This window comes from Phacochoerus africanus, chromosome 8 (assembly GCF_016906955.1).
Source record: "Phacochoerus africanus isolate WHEZ1 chromosome 8, ROS_Pafr_v1, whole genome shotgun sequence".
Taxonomy (NCBI): domain Eukaryota; kingdom Metazoa; phylum Chordata; class Mammalia; order Artiodactyla; family Suidae; genus Phacochoerus; species Phacochoerus africanus.
The window spans coordinates 140,547,410-140,566,978 of NC_062551.1; the positions used below are offsets into that span (position 1 = coordinate 140,547,410).

The following is a 19,569-nucleotide window of genomic DNA, read 5'->3' on the forward strand; positions in this document are numbered from 1 at the left end:
CATTCTTGAAAATTTTATCTAACACATATAGCAATTATTCTTATCAGTCTCTGTTCTAAATACTTTGAGTTGTTAAGTCTTTTAATACTTGTAACAAACCTATAAAGAAGGTTCTACCACTAGTTTTATTTTATAAATCATAAAATTGAGTCTGAGAGTGTTTAGGTAAACTGTTCAAGGCCACAAAGCTAGAAGAAAGCGGTTAAGCCAAGTTTCTAGTCCATGTGGTCAGATTTCATACTCTCTGCTTTTGCTAAAATTAAAGATAAATATTAAATAATCAAGATGCTTTTTAAAAGACATGAAAATGTTAAATATCATAATATGGATAGTAATATTTTGTGAAAACATGTGTTTGAAATGGCCTCTCCATTTCAAATGTGAACAAAACTGAAGGAAATTGATGAAAGTCAACCATAAAGTGAGTCCCAGTGTCCTGTTTTACAACATGTACTGTATAGTATAGAAAGAACTCATTAATGCTGAGGAGAGTACAGAAAAGCTGAGAAATTTACCTAAAGTCCTTTATTGCTAGCTTTCTCTCTGCCATTGCAAGGCTAGAGAAACTCTAAGCAAGGACAGATCAAGTATAATTTCAAGGTTGGCAAGTGTTCCTTTCAGCTGCCCATTCTAGTCCTTATTCTCTGCACTGAGTTCTCCCTGCTCTGCCTGTTCCCAAGCTTCCAGTCTTCTTCATTTGCATCTCAGTTATTTAGAGTTCTTATGCTGGCTTGCCCCAGATTAGCCCATAGGATCTAGATATAAGGGGTTTCTAATCCAGCTATCTTAAAATAATTGAATCAGTTACAAAAACATATTCAAGAAATAAATTGTTCTGTATGCAGGGTGCTTCTTATTAATGTAGATGAGCAAGTGTTTTGTAGTCAGACAAACCTGAGTTTATTTTCCAGCTTTGCTATGGTTTTCGCTCTGAGTTCATATAAGTTCCTTCATCAATTTAAATGTTTTATAATTTGTAAAACTGGAGAAAATTGTAGCTGTGTCATTGGGTAGTGGGTTTTGTTTGTTGAATGCATGAAAAGTGTCTACCACATGGTAGATACTCCATGAACAATGCTTCCCTTTCTCTTGTTGAACATTCTCAGTGGTGGAAAGCATATGATATTCTGAGGCAATTCACTCCATAGAATGTCCTTGTACTAAGCTCAGCCCTCCTCCCTTCAGACCTTGGCTTCCATTTCCTGCTTACTTCTATATCCTGCAGGGTCTCTTGACTCATGCAAGTTGGTCTAAATCCCAGAATCTCTCTGGACCTTAGTGTTTCTCACCTGAATGGAAGGATCTCATATGAGACATTTTTCGGCCTCTTCTCATCTATAAAATTTGGCAATTCTTTTGTTACACTCTAGGGTTTAATTCTTTTCCCATTTGATACTTAGTAACTGTGAAGCTAGTGATAAGTAAATGTATTTTCCTGCCCCCTAACTTGTCATTTTTGGGGGTTGACTTTAAGGAGGTATTTCTGATGACTGATTAAGGCAGAAATGCATTTCATTTTCAGGCTTTTTTTTTTTTTTTCTTTTTAAGGTCGTACCTGAGGCATATGGAAGTTCCCAGGAGAGGGGTCCAATTGGAGCTGCGGGCCTGAGCCACAGGCACAGCAATGTGAGATCTGAGCTGTGTCTGCAGTCTATACCACAGCTCAGTGCAATGCTGAATCCCCGACCCGCTGAACAAGGCTGGGGATCAAACCTGAATCCTCATGGGTACTAGATGGATTTGTTTCTGCTCTACCACAATCGAATTCCCTCAAGCAAAATCTTAAGCTGAATTTCAATATTCAATATAATTACAAGTGGAATATAATTACAAGCTCTTGAATAAGGTAGGGTTGAATATAGAGGAAGCCTTCTTGGCCTCAGATTTATCCTACTGCTACCTCTTCCCTATAACCAGTGACTCTTAAGTACCTCCACTGATACTTTGAATTTCATGAAACGTAATTTTAAAATCACTGTTTTTGGGAGTTCCATTGTGGCACCGGGAAAACGAATACCACTAATATCCATGATGATGCAGGTTCAATCCCTGGCCTCACTCAGTAGCTTAAGGATCCAGCGTTACCCTGAGCTGTGGTGTAAGTCACAGACGCAGCTCAGATCCCATGTTGCTGTGGCTGTGATGTAGGCCAGGCTGGCAGCTGTAGCTCCAATTTAACTCTTAGCGTAGGAACTTCTGCATACTGTGGTGTGTGGCTCTGAAAAACAAACAAAACAACAGATGGGATTGTTTTAAGAGTACTACATGAAGAGTCTCTTTCCTTCTGTTGGTTCTCTTCCTAGGTTTAAGTTCAGTGTCTTCTTTCCCAGGAAAGTATGTAGAATTTTCAGCCAGTATTTTTGTGTGATTCCTGAGAACATTGAAATGTTCTGTCATTCTTTCCTAGGGTATGGTGTGTTAACTTCATTCACTTGGACATTGCAGTGATTCTAACTACATTTGCTTGAGTCAGTGTTCTCATAAAGTTCCAGTTTTCCTCTTTGAATTAAAATTATCTTCAGTCTTTATCAATATGATGATTACATTTAGGAAGAGCCCTGTTGGCATTATCTTACTTATATAAATAGGATTACTGTCCTACCCCATGAGTAAATAGAAGCACACTGCATATACTGTTATAATTTTTAAATTATAAAATCATGTATCTTCTAATGAGACTCTTACACACCATGTATTAGTGTAAGGCATTCTACCTTAAGTATGCCTCCTCATCAACTTCTGTCTCTAGTTTTTAAATCTTAAGTGGATTACAGTAGTTCACTAGTATCCCTATTTGTGACTTTACATGTGAGAATTTTACAATCCAGATTTTCACTTGTGTTGCGTAAATAATAGAGAATGCTGATTTGACATATTTTGCAGCTATGAGAGGACTGGCTTCATATCTTTTATTACCTGTTTACAAAACTGTAAGCAATTTGTCTTCTTTTTAGCATTTGTTAGCACTTATAAATTTTAGGTAGGAGAAGGAAATCAGTAACAGTTTTTACAGCAGGTTTATATTTTTCAATATGTATATAATTTTATTCACGTTTTTATTCACATATCTACTTCAATTTCCAAATTAGACAGGGCATAAAGACTGAATAGGATTACTATATTTTGACTTTCTGACTTATTTTTCTTCAAGATGCTAATATTCCCTTAATTAGATCACACATAAGCATACTTTTCTGCACGTTACTGAGTTTCATGGAATATGCTTTCGGCCTTAGAATTATTCCATACTATTCATATACTTCTTTCTCTTCCATTTTGTTGCATATAACTTTTGAAGCACAGAGTATAAAATGTGATTTTTTTTTAACTTGGCACATTGTTTTCTATTTAAAAACCCATATTTTTTCCCATATTTTTTCCCATATTTTTCAATGAAATATGCCTGCATTCTACAGGAGACAGAATTACTTATCAAAAAATACATCAAAATGACTCTGTTATAGGCACACAATACTTGATAGGGTGTTAATGATCCATTTTATGAGTGCCACTGATTTAATGATCCAGAGCAGCCAGCTCACACAGCCATTCCAGTTGCTAACTAGCCATGCCCCTTGGCTTGCTTTTTCTTATGCTTTGATCAGCATACAAAGCAGTACTAAAGTTACCTCTGTCCCTTTCACTTTTCTTCTGTCTCTTAATGAATGTCTTTCTTACTTTGTTTGCTTTCTCCTTTGCACTAGTCTATTCTATATTTTTATAGTGATTTTTATTTTTTCTATTATAGCTGGTTTACATTGTTCCGTCAATTTTCTACTGTATAGCAAGGTGACCCAGTTACACATACATGTATACATTCTTTTTTCTTACATTATCATGCTGATCATAAGTGACTAGCCATAGTTCCCAGTGCTATACAGCAGGATCTCATTGCTTATCCATTCCAAAGGCAATAGTTTGCGTCTGTTAACCCCAAATTCCCAGTCCATCCCCCTCCCCGCCGCCTTGGTAACCACAAGTCTATTCTTCATGTCCAGTTTTCTTTTCTGTGGAAAGGTTCCTTTGTGCCATATATTAGATTCCAGATATAAGTGATATCATATGGTATTTGTCTTTCTCTTTCTGCCTTACTTCACTTGGTATGAGAGTCTCTAGTTCATCCATGTTGCTGCAAGTGGCATTATTTTGTTCTATATTCTATATTTTCAAATTATATTTGTGGACTATAAGAGTCAGTCTTTGCATATCAATCTAAATAATTGTCTTTCTCAGTTTGTTCCCTTTCTCCTTTATACTAGTCTATTCTATATTTTCAAATTGTATTTGTGGACATTAAGATTTGTTCTTTGCATATCAATCTGAATAACTGATAGACATGATACCTTCTTTAACCAGTTACTTGACTCAATTGTCTTTGTCCCTGAACATGCTAGAGGTATTTTACACTATTTCATATTCTTATATTTTTATTTTTATTATTTCTTAATTCGGTCAGAGCTTTTATTTTATTTAATTTTCTATTAAACATTTTATTGAATATTGAGCTGTAAGTTAGGGTTATAAGACACAGTTCCTGCCTTCAAAAAGCTCATGAAACTCTTAGAATTTCCAGAATGTTAAAATGAAGAGAAGAGTAGGATACAGTGAGAATAAAGCAGGAAGTGATAGTTTATCTGAAGAAGGTCAGAATAATGAGCAAAGGCAGTGAGAATAATTAGCAAAGGCAGAAATATTTGAGCAGACTCTTGACGATTGAGTAAACATATTTCCAGTTCAAAACTGTAGAAGAAGACACTCTAGGTAAAGATATCAGTGTTTACAAAGATAGTGACATGAAATGACTTACTGCTTTGAACCCAGAATGATATACTCAGGAAAGTACAATTGTGGGTGAAGTGGTTGGAGAAACAGGTAGGTGTCAGGAGATAAGGGGGTTTGACATTTATTGGATGGGCAGAGAGGAGTAAGTGCATACATTTATTTAAATTCATTTATCAGATCTCTTAATAACATATAGTTTCATAGGAGTTTTAATTATACCTGTGAGAAAATAGATATTTTTGTGTGAAAACCTTTAATTAAGGGAGTGCAAATAAGATTTAAGCTTTTGAAAAACAAATTCAGTATAATGTGAAAGACATTAGGACAAGGATGACAGAGTCAATTTGGAAAAGTTAGGAGATGCTGAAGCTTTGGATGACTGCTGTGCTGTAGTACAAAGAGGAGGAAAGAGTTTAAAGACCAAACTGTTGATTAAATAGGATGTAGTGATTAGATGTATAGGGTAAGGAAGTTCTTAGATAATGGGTTTGAATAGCCGAGTGGATTTGTGGAGCCAGTTTATTAGAATAGAAATTTCAGGAGGAATAAGTTGGAAATCGGGCAAGGAGGGAACGTTAAGTATGTTGGAGGGAATGTTATATGAGTGCAAAATGTTGACAGAAAATCCAGAGAGTCAAATCTAGTATAATGCTTCCCAAAGTTTTATGTGCATACAGATGACCAGGGGATCCTCTTCACATGCAATTTCTGGCTAAGTCTGGCCTAAGGCCTGAGATTCTGCAGTTGCGACCAGCTCCTAGAAGATGGCCATGTTCTCTCTGGACCACAGCTTGCATCGTAAGAATCTAAGATGTAGTTGGGTTTAATATTAGACAAAAACACATGAGCTAGATATGCAAATTCACAAGTTCTTGGCCTACTGGTGCACTTAAGTTAGCCTAGTAATAATTTATAGAGATTAACAATTTAAAAATGTCCTTAATATAAAGCTAAAATTTGAAATTAATAAAAAATTTCAAATTAGGCTACCTTTGACAGATTTAAGATTTTATATAAAATGTATCTTTTAATTCTACTTTTTGCATAGCCTGTCAACTAAAGATATTCAGAGTTGCAGTTTATTTAGGAAGAAGCTTGTATATATTTTACATGAAATATAGTGAACTAATGGATTGATAATGTGGCATCAGTAAAGGTCAGCTGTGTCTTAAATGAGAAGGATCTCATTCTTATACCAATCAGGTGAAACTTTTTTCATAAACTATGATAAAAGCAAATTGTTAAGTGAGGGAACTTGAACATTTAGATTCTATAATACTTGAACTTAGGATATATAAAACGAGAAGAAAAATAATGCTAATCTGTGTGGCGCAAGACCGTTTGAAAAATGGGTAGAGGAGTTCCCATCAGGGCTCAGTGGAAATGAATCTGACTGGCATCCATAAGGATGCAGGTTTGATCCCTGGCTTCACTCGGTGGGTTAAGGATCCAGCGTTGCCATAAACTGTGGTGTAGGTCGCCGACATGTCTCAGATCTGGCATCGCTGTGGCTGTGGTGTAGGCCAGCAGCTACAACTCCAATTCGACCCCTAGCTTGCGAACCTCCATATGCTGTGGGTGCAGCCCTAAAAAGAGAATAAAAGAAAAGTGAGTAGAGAAAGGGAAGTCAGCTGTGCAAATAGAGAAGAGATAAAGTCAGTAATTTGTCAAAAAAACAAAAACAAAAAAAGAGAGCTTCTGGGAGGAATTGGTCAACAAAACTGTAAGCCACAGTCAATGGCAGTAAGACTGGTTACAGACAACAATATTCATTGTCCTTAGAATTTTTGCATTTATGCAGTTGCTATCTATTTTCAGGCAATTTAAGTAAAGGAAGAGGGTTGGAAGGAGCCAGATATGTGCAAACTGGAGATTGAATTGAGAGGTGAGAAATTAGAAAGAATGAAGGGAAAACATTTTTTGTTGGTTTAAGGAATTTCACAGTGGAAAATATAAAAATGAGAGGAATAGGTCATAAAAATCACTTTAAAGTTGTATCTTAATTACAGTACTGCAGACAACTAGTTTTTACTCCTTTTTGGTATGGGAGACAAACTTCAATCAAGAATTTAGGATTTCAATAGACAGGAAGTAGAAACAAGGATTTTAGCTTCAGTCTGCCATTAATAATACATTTACTAAAGCTGGAAAATGACTGCTAAAAGCAGCCAGACCTAATGCTATATTCCCATTTCTTTCCCATTTTTCAATTCTTAATAGTCAATCAGTTGAAATGAGAATCACTTCACAGGTAGAACAGGGGTAATACATAATTTGATGCAGTGAACCATCTGCATTAATTTTGTCACTTCTGGCAAGTGGGGGTACCTTCTCCAGAACTTAGTTTTGGGCAAAAGATACAAAGAATGTAAAAAATTACTCTGCCTCACTTCAGTGATAGTATTAAATGCTGCATAAAAATCAGAATTCAGCATATGATGTCAAGTACTTCGTAGAAATTAAAACTTTGCTTTATTCTCTCAATTTAACCCTGGGGTTTATCTCCCTCAGTTACTTTTTCTGTCTTGGTGCTACCAACTAGTTTGGGATTGATTGTGAACTCCAAGAGTTTGGATGGTATCTTGTTGAGTTTTGATTTCCAGGGATGAGTATGATGTCTGGAAACTTGGAAGATGTTCTCTAGATATTTACTGACTCAATCAATAGACTACTGTATTCCTTAAGGGCTTTCAAAACCATGATAAGAGTACTATTGAGCTAGTTAAAAACTATTTTGTGAACAAGTTTGTTTTGTGTAGCCAATTAGGCATTTTGGAAATATGTGGTCTCCTATATAGTAAGAATATTCTGAGGTAATTTTGGTTTAGTATGAAGTTCAGTATCTATATAGAACTCCCTATTTTAAAAAATACTATAAATATATAGAATTTGAGTGACATCTACCTTTTTTTTTGGTGGTGTCAATGTGAAGGTTATACTATATGAGACATGAAAACTTAGCAATATGTTTTATGAGTTATGTTTTGTGTCTAGACACAAAGTGTTCCTTAAAAGTTTAATAGACTTTCTTGATTTTTGAACCATAAATCATTTGTATAAAAGTGAAATTGGATTGTTTCACTGTATCTCCCAAGTGGCAAATCGTTTCAAGAGTTCTGTGAATAGGTGCATTTGCACAATCTGATTGGCTACCCTAAAGGCAAAAGCAATTATATTATGCTAATATGCATATTATGTTCAGAAATCTGAATTTACCATTCTAATATATCAATGTATATTGTATTTTTCAAGATGTGAGCTTATAGCTGTCAAGTTTCGTGTAAAGAGAGCGTTTAAAGATTAGCAATTGTTAGGTTTAGGGAGCTTGAAGCATTCTTACATTTCATGATAATGATTGAATCTTTCTTTTGACAGTAAATACAGAGCTGAATATAGTGATAACCTTGATTAAGTATAACATGGCTAAGGCAACATTCTGGGAGAGGCTTTTTGCATCTTTACGTGAAGTTCATAACAACCTGAAGAAGATTATTTGGAAATTTGCTCATTATGAGCTTTAAAGCATTTTGTTTGCATTGCCTAATAAAATGGACCAGTGGATATATAATTTTTCCTAGGGCATATAGTTTATGGTGAAAAATGTTACAGTGGTTTTGCGACACCATTTACCAAGGATTTTTATTTATTTTATTTTATGGCTCATCATAAGTTTTAACAGGAAAAATTTTCCTTTAAAATTAAGTAAACAAAAATAAAAACTGCATCTCTTGCTTAAACTTAGATAGAAACATGAAAAGATATATGCTATCAACTATAGACTTTTCATTTTTTATTTTAGATGTAGAAAAAAATAGGTGATGGTTAAAATCTTTAGTACATAGAATCGTTCTCAAATAATTTCTAGTATGTTCTTCGGTAATAAGTCGTGTAGTCAGATGGCTGAATATTAGAAATTACCTGTGCAAGTCAAACATTTTATTTTAAATTTTAGCACAGGTGACTCTATGACTTGAGAGAATTGATAACTTTTATATAAAACGCTGAGTTACAAAAGGTGTTTTTCTTTGGAAATGTTACAGTTGATATAGTGCTTTTAAAGGTGTTTCTTAATATGACGAGGTGATTGATAGGTACCCTAGTTGTAAGCAACTCCAGTTCATTGTCATTGTCTGTGACTATTATTATCCTTTTGTTTTAAACAATACAGTGTATCAAGACAGCAGAGCGTGGCATAATTTGATAGGAGAATATAATAAAATATAATGACATTTACTAGTCCCTAATACTCCCACTATGTTATTTTGTTAGTTCATTAAACGGTTTTCTCTTTCACTTTAATTTTTATTGATCCCCAGTGAATATGAAAGCCTTTGCATAGCTCAACTCTTTAATTTGTTATTTCAGTAATTATTGTTCTTGTGTTATTTGTTAAGATTTTTTTTCATTAAAGTGTTTTAAACATGGAGTGTAATCTAGCAGGGAAGCATTATATTAACTTTAAAAATCCCTTGCTTTAATTTACATGATATATTTTAATCTCATTATGGGGGATTTAGTAGCATAACTCTCATTTACACAAAAACAGGCCTATTGGCCTCTCTATGTGGGGGAATTTGCATCTGCATTTTAAAGCACTAAGCCTTTTTAATATCCCCTTGATAAATTAGCTTTCAGGATTCATCCAACAAATAGGTGTGGGGAGAAACTGTAAACACTTAGCTAAGTGGTTACAGATACATAAGCAATTAAAATAAGGTAATTTTATTTGTGTAAAGGGTTTGGGCTTAATTTGAATCGGAAAAGTGTCAAGGGCTCTGCTCAGGTTCCAATATAACCACTGCCACTGCCATCACAGTAACAATAAAAAACACATAACCTTTTCATGGGTAAAGACTGAAAAGGGTTAGGAGTTATATTGCTTTCTTTTCAAAAATTTCAGTCATAAAAACGACAATGATGATGACTCTGAAATGCAATGAATTGAGGGTATGAAATATTCTTTAATTAATAGGAGTTGGATACATATTTATTTTATTCTTACTTCCTCGGGTGTTTTTATTACTTCAGGGCATTTCATTGAACTTAAACACAATGACTAATGGAAATAAAAGAGCATTTAATGAAAAAGGTGGGATAATGTAAAAATTTTATTCTTACTGGTTTGATTTGTTTTATACTATGAGTGTTTGGTTCCTTTAAAAAATACAATAGTCAGTAAAATCAAAAGACCTCATAAAATTGTCATTGCTTCATAAGAACCTTTTAATTTCAATGGATTTTTTATCTTTGTTTTATTCAGAATATTTAGCACATTAACTTTTAAATGTTATTTAGTATAATTTATTCTTAGGTACCCTGATTTTTGTTGTTCTATAAGATATCTATTTAAAATTAAATATTTTATAAATTTACTACTAGTATGTAAAAATGCATATACAACAACCTTGACAAACAATTATTCTATTTAATTGTGAATTGTAAAATTATTTTGGTGCCTGCATGTAGACAATCATATTATCACTGAAAATGACAACTTGGATACTTGTCATTTTCAACAAGCTATGCCTCATATTTATTTTGCTTGTCACATGAACTGGCAAAAATTTTGTTAGATTTTAAAAAGAAGTGAACTTGGTGGTCTTTAGGGCATGTTTTTGTGTTTGTTTTTTGCTAGTGGTTCAGTTCCTTTAATGGCCAGATGAATACTATCAAAAGTTCTGATGTTTAAGTTTTTTGAGTAAATTTTTTTAGGACTTTTAGCATTTTCCCTAGGTTTTTACATGTATTAACACATATTTTTATAAAATAGTATTTTATTGGAGTTCCCGTCGTGGCGCAGTGGTTAACGAATCCGACTAGGAACCATGAGGTTGCGGGTTCGGTCCCTGCCCTTGCTCAGTGGGTTAACGATCCAGCGTTGCCGTGAGCTGTGGTGTAGGTTGCAGACGCGGCTCGGATCCCGCGTTGCTGTGGCTCTGGCATAGGCCGGTGGCTACATCTCCAATTCAACCCCTAGCCTGGGAACCTCCATAGGCCGTGGGAGCGGCCCAAGAAATAGCAACAACAACAACAACAAAAGACTAAATAAATAAATAAATAAATAAATAATGTTTTTTAAAAAATAGTATTTTATTATCTTTCCACCTGTATTACATCGATGATTACGTCCCCTTTTTTTTTTTTTTTAATCTTTTTAGGGCTGCACCTGTGGTACATGGAGGTTCTCAGGCTAAGGGTTGAATCAGACCTGTAGCCACTGGCCTACACCACAGCCACAGAGACTGATGCCAAATCCAAGCCATGTCGGTGACCCACACCACAGCTCAGGGCAACACCGGAACCTTAACCCACTGAGCAAGGCCAGGAATCGAACTTGCATCCTTATGAATGCTAGTCAGGTTCCTTTACACTGAACCATGACGGGAACTCCTGCATCATGGTTTTTATTTTTATTTATTTTTTATTAGTGAGAGTTATGAGAGGGCTTTTATTGTCAAATGCTCAGGTATGCGTGGGAAGGCAATTAACATTAATAGGGTGATAATTGATCTTTAGTGATAATAAAGAGAGAATGGTCTAATTGACCTCCAGAATGCTTAATGGTAAAGAGGAAACACATTCAATCTGATTTTCTCATACAGGAAGAAATCTTTTTGGTCTCTGGTTTTTGTTTGTTCCCACCCTCATTTTAAAAGAGAAAGTGGAGCCATAGCCCTTAAAATATAATAAAAACTCAATCAAAAACTACAGACAAATCTTAGTCCTATGCTTGCATGCCAGGTGTTACATAATTACAATTCGTAGGTGTTTCCAATTTTAGTGAACTCTCCTGTTTACAAGAAGTGGGTTACTTTCATTGAAAGTTAGATGTTTCCTTTCAAAGAGAAAACCTGGCTTAATAACCAACCTAAAAATGCACTTCCATAACCAAAGACAACTTGGCTATAAAGACATAGTCATGATGTTATTGCAGCTGAGGAGATTTCATCCAATTAGAAACTTCACTTAGAAATGCAGAGTTGCTTAATAATGAATTGAATGTGATTTAAAGCCACTTTATACTGATGACATGGTTTTTATGATGTCCCTTTTGTCTTTATTAACTTTTCTTGGTATTTGCTATTTTTATTAATTTTCTTGAATTAATATTCAATTCTTTGGATTTTTATGATCCTTTTTGTTGTGTTTGACTTTCTAATCCATTGTTTCTGTTCTTTTAAAAGTTATTTCATTTACTTTTTAAAATTTTGTTCTCTTGTTCCTTCTGATTTATAAATTTAAATGCTCAATACATTGATTTTCAATTTTCTGTCAAAATATAACTTAAGTCTATAGTTTTTTCTTTATGTGCTATATATATATATATCTCAAGTTCTGATAACATATATAGTTTTTGGTATTGTTCAGCTATGATTTTTTTTCTTCAACTCATAAATTACTTAGAAGTGTGTTATTAAATTTCTAAGCAAGTTAGATTTTTAAAAATGAAATTTTATGTTTTTCATTTCAAAATTTTATTGTGATAAGAGTATAGTCACTATGAAATTTGGGGCCTTTTAGGATATGTTATATTTGTAAATATTTCAGGGGTTCTTGGGAAAATTGTGTCAGTTTTATTCCTTAATTTGTTCACATCTTCTATTTCCATATTTTTTAATTTGAAGTCTACATGATATAAAAATTACCAAAAGAGTTCTGTTAACACGTGCCACTATAATGACATAATTGTCATTTTATTCTAGTGACTGTGTCAATGTTTTTTTAAATATTTTGTAGCTGTCTTACAGGTCCATTTAAAATTAAGCATATTATATCTTCTGTTTTGAAACTTAATTTGTAGTGACTCTCATTATCTCCACTTTTTTTGTTTGTCTGTTTTATGTTCTATGATTTACTTTGATATAACAATATATATCTTTTTTGTTTAGAATTTATCTGATTTTTTTCCTTCTACTAATTTTAGGTCTTCTCTGTTCTTCTCTCTCGAGCTGCTTGAGATGTGAATTTAGCTTGTTTGAGCTTTTTCTTATTTCCTGGGGTGGGCTTGTATTGCTATAAACTTTCCTCTTAGAACAGCTTTTGCTGCATCCCATAGGTTTTGGAGTGTCATATCTTTGTTGTCATTTGCTTCTACGTATTTTTTTAATTTCCTCCTTGATCTCTTCAATGATCCATTGGTTGTTTAGTAGCATGTTGTTCAGTCTCCATGTGTTTGTTGAAGCTTTTTTCTTGTTGTTGATGTCCAGTCATATAAGGTTGTGGTCAGAGAAGATGCTTGATATGATTTCAATTTTCTTAAAGTTACTGAGGTTGGATTTGTAGCCCAGGATGTGATCAATCTTAGAGAATGTTCCATGTGCTCTTGAGAAGAATGTGTATTCTGTTGCTTTTGGATGGAATGTCCTGTAAATATCTATTAGGTACATTTGGTCTAATGCTTCATTTTCAGGGCCTGTGTTTCCTTATTGATTTTCTGTCTGGATGATGTGTCCATTGCTGTAAGTGGGGTGTTAAAGTCCCCCACTATGATTTTGTTATTGTCAATTTGTCCTTTTAAGGTTGTTAGCAGTTGCCTTATATATTGTGGTGAACCTATGTTGGGTGCGTAGATATTTAAAATTGTTATATCTTCTTCTTGGATTGATCCTTTGATCATTATGTAGTGACCTTCCTTGTCCCTTAAAATATTCTTCATTTTAAAGTCTCTTTTGTCTGTTATGAGTATTGCTACTCCAGCTTTCTTTTGATTCCTATTTGCATGAAATATTTTCTTCCATCCTCTCACTTTCAATTTGTATGTGTCCCTAGGAGTGAAGTGGGTCTCTTGAAGACAGCATATATATGGGTCTTGTTTTTGTATCCATTCAGCCAGTCTGTGCCTTTTGGTTGGGGCATTTAGTCCATTCACATTTAAGGTAATTATTGATGTGTATGTTCTTATTGCCATTTTATTAATTACTTTGGATTTGTTTTTGTTGCTCTTTTTTCTTCCCTTCTCTTGTTCGCTCCTCTTCTGGTTTGATGACTAGCTTTAGTGTTGTATTTGAGTTGATTTTTCTTATTTGTTTATGTATCAATTGTAGATTTTTGGCTAGCAGTTATTCTGAAGTTTTGATATAAAAGTATATATATATATATATATATATATATATATATATATATACACAAGATTGCTTTAAGTTGTTGGTCTCTTAATTGCAAGTACATCTCCAGTGTCCTGATTTGTACCCTCCTCTTCTCACGATTTCTGATTTTGGTGGCATAATTGTGTGTGGACAATTTCATATCTTTACTATGTATATATACCTTTACTGTTGAGCCTTGTCATTTGTGGTATTTTTGTTTCTGGTTGTGGCCTTTTCTTTTCTGCCTAGAGAAGTTCCTTTAGTATTTGTTGTAAAGTTGGTTTAGTGGTGCTGAATTCTCTTAGCTTTTGCTTATCTGTGAAGCTTTTGATTTCTCATTCAAATCTGAATAAGAGCCTTGCTGGGTAAAGTAATCTTAGTTAAGTATATCATGCCACTCCCTTTTGGCCTGCTGAGTTTCTGCTGAAAAATCTGCTGGTAACCTTATTGGGATTCCCTTGTATGTTATTTGCTTTTTTCCCTAGCTGTTCTCAATATTTTCTCTTTGTCTTTAATTTTGGTCAGTGTGATTAATATGTGTCTTGGGGTATTCTTCCTTGGGCTATTTTATATGGTACTCATTGCACTTCCTGGATTTGAGTGAGTGGTTAGAGAAGTTTTCAGCTATTATCTCTTCAAATATTTTTTCTGTCCCTTTCTTTTCTCCTTCTGGCACCCCTATAATGCAGATGTTGGTGCATTTAAAGTTGTCCCAGAGATCTCTGAGACTCTCTTCATTTGTTTTCAATCTTTTTTCTCTTTTCTGTTCTGCATCCGTGATTTCTACTAATCTGTCCTCCTCCCTGCTTATTCCTTCTTGTGCCTCCTGAATTCTGCTGTTGGCTCCTTCTGATGAATTTTTTATTTTAGGTATTGTATTTTGCATCTCTTCTTGCTTAAGTTTTATATCTTGTATCTCTTTGCTCGGTGTTTCCTGTAAATTATCCATCTTTGCCTTCGGTTTATTTCCAATGTCTTTCATCATCTTCAGCATCAACAGTCTAAAGTCTTTTTCCTGGAGGCTGAGAATCTCCTGATCACTTAGCTGTTTTTCTGGGGTTTTCTCTTTCTCCCTTATCTGAGTTATAGTTCTGTCTTTTCATTTTTGTAGGTTCTTGGCATGGTGATCTTTTTACAGATAGTAGAGTTGTAGCCTCTCTTACTTCTGGTGTCTGCCCCCCTTATGGCTGAAGTTGGTCTCAGGGCTTGCTGTAGGCTTCCTGATGGGAGGGACTGATGCCTGCCCACTGATGGGTGGAGCTGATTTGTATCCCTCTGATGGGTAGGGCTTTGTCTCTGGGTGAGATGAGAGGTGGCTGTGTGCCTGGGGGGTCTTTAGGCAGCCTGTTTACTGATGGGTGGGCCTGTGATCCCACCTGGATTGTTATTTGGCATGGGGCTTCTCAGCACTGATGGGTGGGGCCAGATTTTCCCAAAATGGCCACCTCCAGAGAAAGGCACACTGATGAAGATTCCCAAGAGCTTTCCTTCCAATGTCCTTCCCCCACAACAAGCCACATTCACCCCCACTTTCCCAGGAGGTCCTGTAAGAACCGCAACCAGGTCCAACCCAGATTCCCACAGAGACCCTGCTTTGCCCTGGGACCTAGCGCATGCAAAAGTCTGTGTGTGCCTTCTAAGTATGGGTATCCGCTTTCCCCAGACCAATGGACCCTCTGCACACCAGCCCCACCAGCTTTCAATGCCAGATGCTCCAGGGGCTCTTTCTCACAGTGCCAGATCCCCATGTGTGAGGGTTTGATGTGGGTCTCAGACCTCTCCTATAGATGAGTCTCTGTGACACAGTCACTTTCAAGTCTGTGGGGCGTCCCACCTGGGAGGTATGGTGTTGCTTATATCACATAATCGCCCCTCCTACCTCTTGATGTGGCCTCTTCTTTGTCTTCTGGAGTAGGATGTCTTTTTGAAAGTTTCCAGTCCGTTTATTTGAATATTGCTCAGCATTTGGTTGTAAACTTTGTTTTAAGAAGAGAAATTGAGCTCCAGTGGTTCTATTCCCGACCCTTCTGCTCATTTCTTGTTTAGAATTTATCTGACAGCTCTTTTTCTGTCCTTCAACTTGTAACTTCTAGTGGATTTATATTTTAGGAATTTTCTTATAAATGGCATATAGCTATGTTTATTTTCATCCAGTTTAATACTTTTTATTTGGTCTATTTAGAAGGCCTAAATTAGCAAGTATGCCTACTATACCTTTTTCTGGAAGGAGAGTTTTTCCTGGTTTAACTATTACCAAGAATGTTGCTTTTCAGAGGTCTCATTACAGAAACTAATTATTTCAACCTGCTACCTTTTCTGGGTTCTAGGTTTTTGTCCCTTGACTTTGAGAGAGGTTTGAGATAGCCAAACTAGACAACTCAAAGTTTCAGGATTCACTTCCCTTACTTTAGGAATTCTTAAAATTTGGCCCCTGAAGATTTCCTTTCCCTAAATTTCTGCCATCTAAACCATCTATCTAATAGTTTTATGTGGTTTATATCAGGACTACTTTTCTCAAAATCTATTATACTTTATTGCCAGAAGCAGAAGAATAACTTAAAAAGAGTAAAATACATGAGCTCAAAATCTTAGACCTTAAAGGAAACTTTATAACTATACTGGCCAATTTTTAAATTTATATAGGCCCTTATATTCTTCATCTACAAAACAGGAATTTTTAATACCTGTTTTACAGCATTAGTTCTTTCTTTATAACTAGATTATATGAAACCCTTGGCTCATCAGTAGCCATGTACTCAATAAGTGGTAATTAATATTATTAATAGTCATAAGTATTTATGTAAAGAAGAGTATTTTAGTGAGAAATGTCTTTAAAACAGAACTGGATGTGATGAAACAAACTGCTAATGGCACTAGGAATGGTTTTAGGTTAAAATGTATAGCTTCAAATTTACAATGATGCATGGAACAAAACGAGGAAATGTGATATTGTACGGCAAATTAGGCACAGTAATGAAGCTCAACCATTATTCAAAAAGATTTTACCAAAAAAGAAGTGGCAACTTCAAAATTAATATACAACCAATTTAAACATGCCTTTACTGTCTCAAAGCTTCTACAGGGTTGAAATTTATTCATTGATCTGATCAAGAATTCATGTCTCTCTCTGATGATACTTTATTTTATTTGTTCTTCCTAGCTTTTATTATTCTTAAATAATTTTCAGGTTCATATGGATGGAATCAGGATATTGTAGAACTGCATTATAACATGATATTACCTTCTTTTTCTGTTACTGTTTGCTAGTGTGGAACAAGAAAAGGCTCTTTAGACTTGAGTGTTTTATAGCTATGCATGTACTTATGCAAATATGCTTGGATGCTGTGTCCATATAATTAGGATTCTATATACATGTGAAACAGAACCCTGAATAGATTTTACTATCCTATTTTAAGACACTAGGATCCATCTTTATTTTTCAACTTAGATGAAAATACATAAGCATGAAATACAAGAGTCATAAGACAATACTGCTTTTCACTTCATTGCTTGAGCTAAAACTCTGGAATCATACTTGACTACTTTCCTTTTCCCTTGACTACTTTCTTTTTCCCTCACATCACATCCAGTCATGAATACATACTTTCATTTCTAACATCAGAATACATACTGAATTATATTTCATTATTTCCAGTGCCACCATCTCCATCAGAGCCCACCATCATCTCCTGCACTTCCTGACTGTCTTGCTGTTTCTACTCTTCCATAGCATATGCTCTGCAGAGCAGCATGACAGGTGTCTTTGAAACCTATATAAGATAATATTACTCTTCACTAAGGTTTCTCCCATGCCCTCCCACTACACCTAAATGAAAGCACAAAATCCTTGTAGTGGCCCCTGACTATTCCCTTGGTTTGTGTGTGGGGAGAGATATGCATGTGTTCCTTTGTGCTTCATTCCAGCCATACTGGTCTTCTTGGTGTCCTGAAATGTTCCCCTCTGATATGCATGTGGCACTCTCGCAACCCTTTCCAGTTTCTTTTCCCTTGGCCTGTGTTATTTTGCTTCATAGCACTTATTACTTGACATTATATTTTAGGTTTGTTTGTTTATTGTGGATGTTCTTTGCCTTAGATGCACATCAGAATTACCTTAGAAATTATCAAAAATCACGAATTATTGCACACACCAGAATTACCTGAGCTGTTTTATATATATATATATGAATCTCTTGGTGCAGTAGGGGCAGGGAAGTGTCTAAGGCATCGGAAACTTACAATGCTCTATAGCCAGAGTTGAGAACCACTGTATATTTATTTTTGTTTGTTTGTTGTTTTCCTCCTCTCAATAGACCATAAATTCAATAAAAGCAGGGCAGTATCTATTTTGTTCATTGCTCTATTCATTGCTCTCAGAATAGTACCTGGCACACAGCAAGCTTTCAATAAATATTTGTTCATAACTTAAAAAATTTACTTAGTCATTTTCATCTAGATTATACTAACAAATGTACACCATTGGCTCCATATAATATAGCGATCTCTACACCTCTCATTCCTTCATCAGTTTGTTCACTCATTTAAGAAATACTTATTTAGTGCATTTAGTGAACCAGGTAATATCCTAAGCTCTCAGAAATCAAAAGTGAAATAAATAAATATCTCTGGGCTTGTGGAGCTTGCATTCTCATCCTGGCAGTACATTCTGTAGATAATTGTTTTTTTAGAAATAAGAAAATCTAAATTATTAAATAATTTTCATTATTCAATGTACTACCTTGTAAAAAGCCACTTAATTCTCTTTGGGGCAAGTCATAAAATTATTTTAAAGAATCCCTCTCCTTTAATTCAGTGTAATTGGAACTGTTAGTTTGTGCTGCTGCTGTTAAAAAAAAAAAAAAGAAAAAGAAAAAAAACTTTCCAAAGTAATTTCAGAAGATTCTTAAACTATGACTAATTAAAAGAAAACCAATTTTCTGCAAAAGAAAATAATCGGATTGTAACAGATTTATAAGGCCCACTACATCTGTCTTAAGAAAAGTTCATAGTCTGCAGAATAAAGCCAGCTGGAGTGATAGCTCTGGGATATCCCAATGGCAAAAGTGTTGGAATCATTTGAAAGTTCATGTGAGTTTTGCACAAACTGAGCATTCATTTAACTTTTTTCATCCACCTATTCAACAAATATCCTCGGGTACTAAACCTTACTAGGCTTTTTGCCAAGTCATAAGGTTATATTATAATATATGTTCTATGCTCCTAAGAAGCTCATTTTATCACACTAATTTTGTAAAGAAATAGTAGCAAATATTATGCCAAAGATAATATAAGTACTGTACATTGCAAAGAAACCCAGATTGAATTTAGTCCTTGCACACAACAAGCTCACAAAATCTCTCCCTTTTTTGATGTTCTATATCATTCAACTTGTTTTATATCAACTGACATAGTCTACTTTTATTTTCGTTGTTTATATACATACATTACTCATCCTTTAACTCCTTTTAGCTCAGGCATTTGTACTTTATATGTATATTACACTTACATATAAACATATTCACATTGCATTGTATACCATATTCACATAATTTTATCAAATTTTAATAGAATAAATGTAAATGACTGTAAGAGTTATAGTCATAAAAATCTAGAACTCCAATAAATCCAAATGCATATCATCCTCAAACACTCCCAAAGAAGCTTAATAAATTCAGATAAATCGCTGTGCTCAGGTATAAGA

At 34.7% G+C, this 19,569-nt stretch overlaps 1 protein-coding gene across 1 annotated transcript in view; it reads left to right on the top strand.

Annotated features, from left to right (window-relative positions):
- The window catches only part of NEGR1 (neuronal growth regulator 1), an 873,593-nt gene that overhangs the window by 234,615 nt on the left and 619,409 nt on the right, over positions 1-19,569 (top strand). The window lies entirely within an intron of this gene.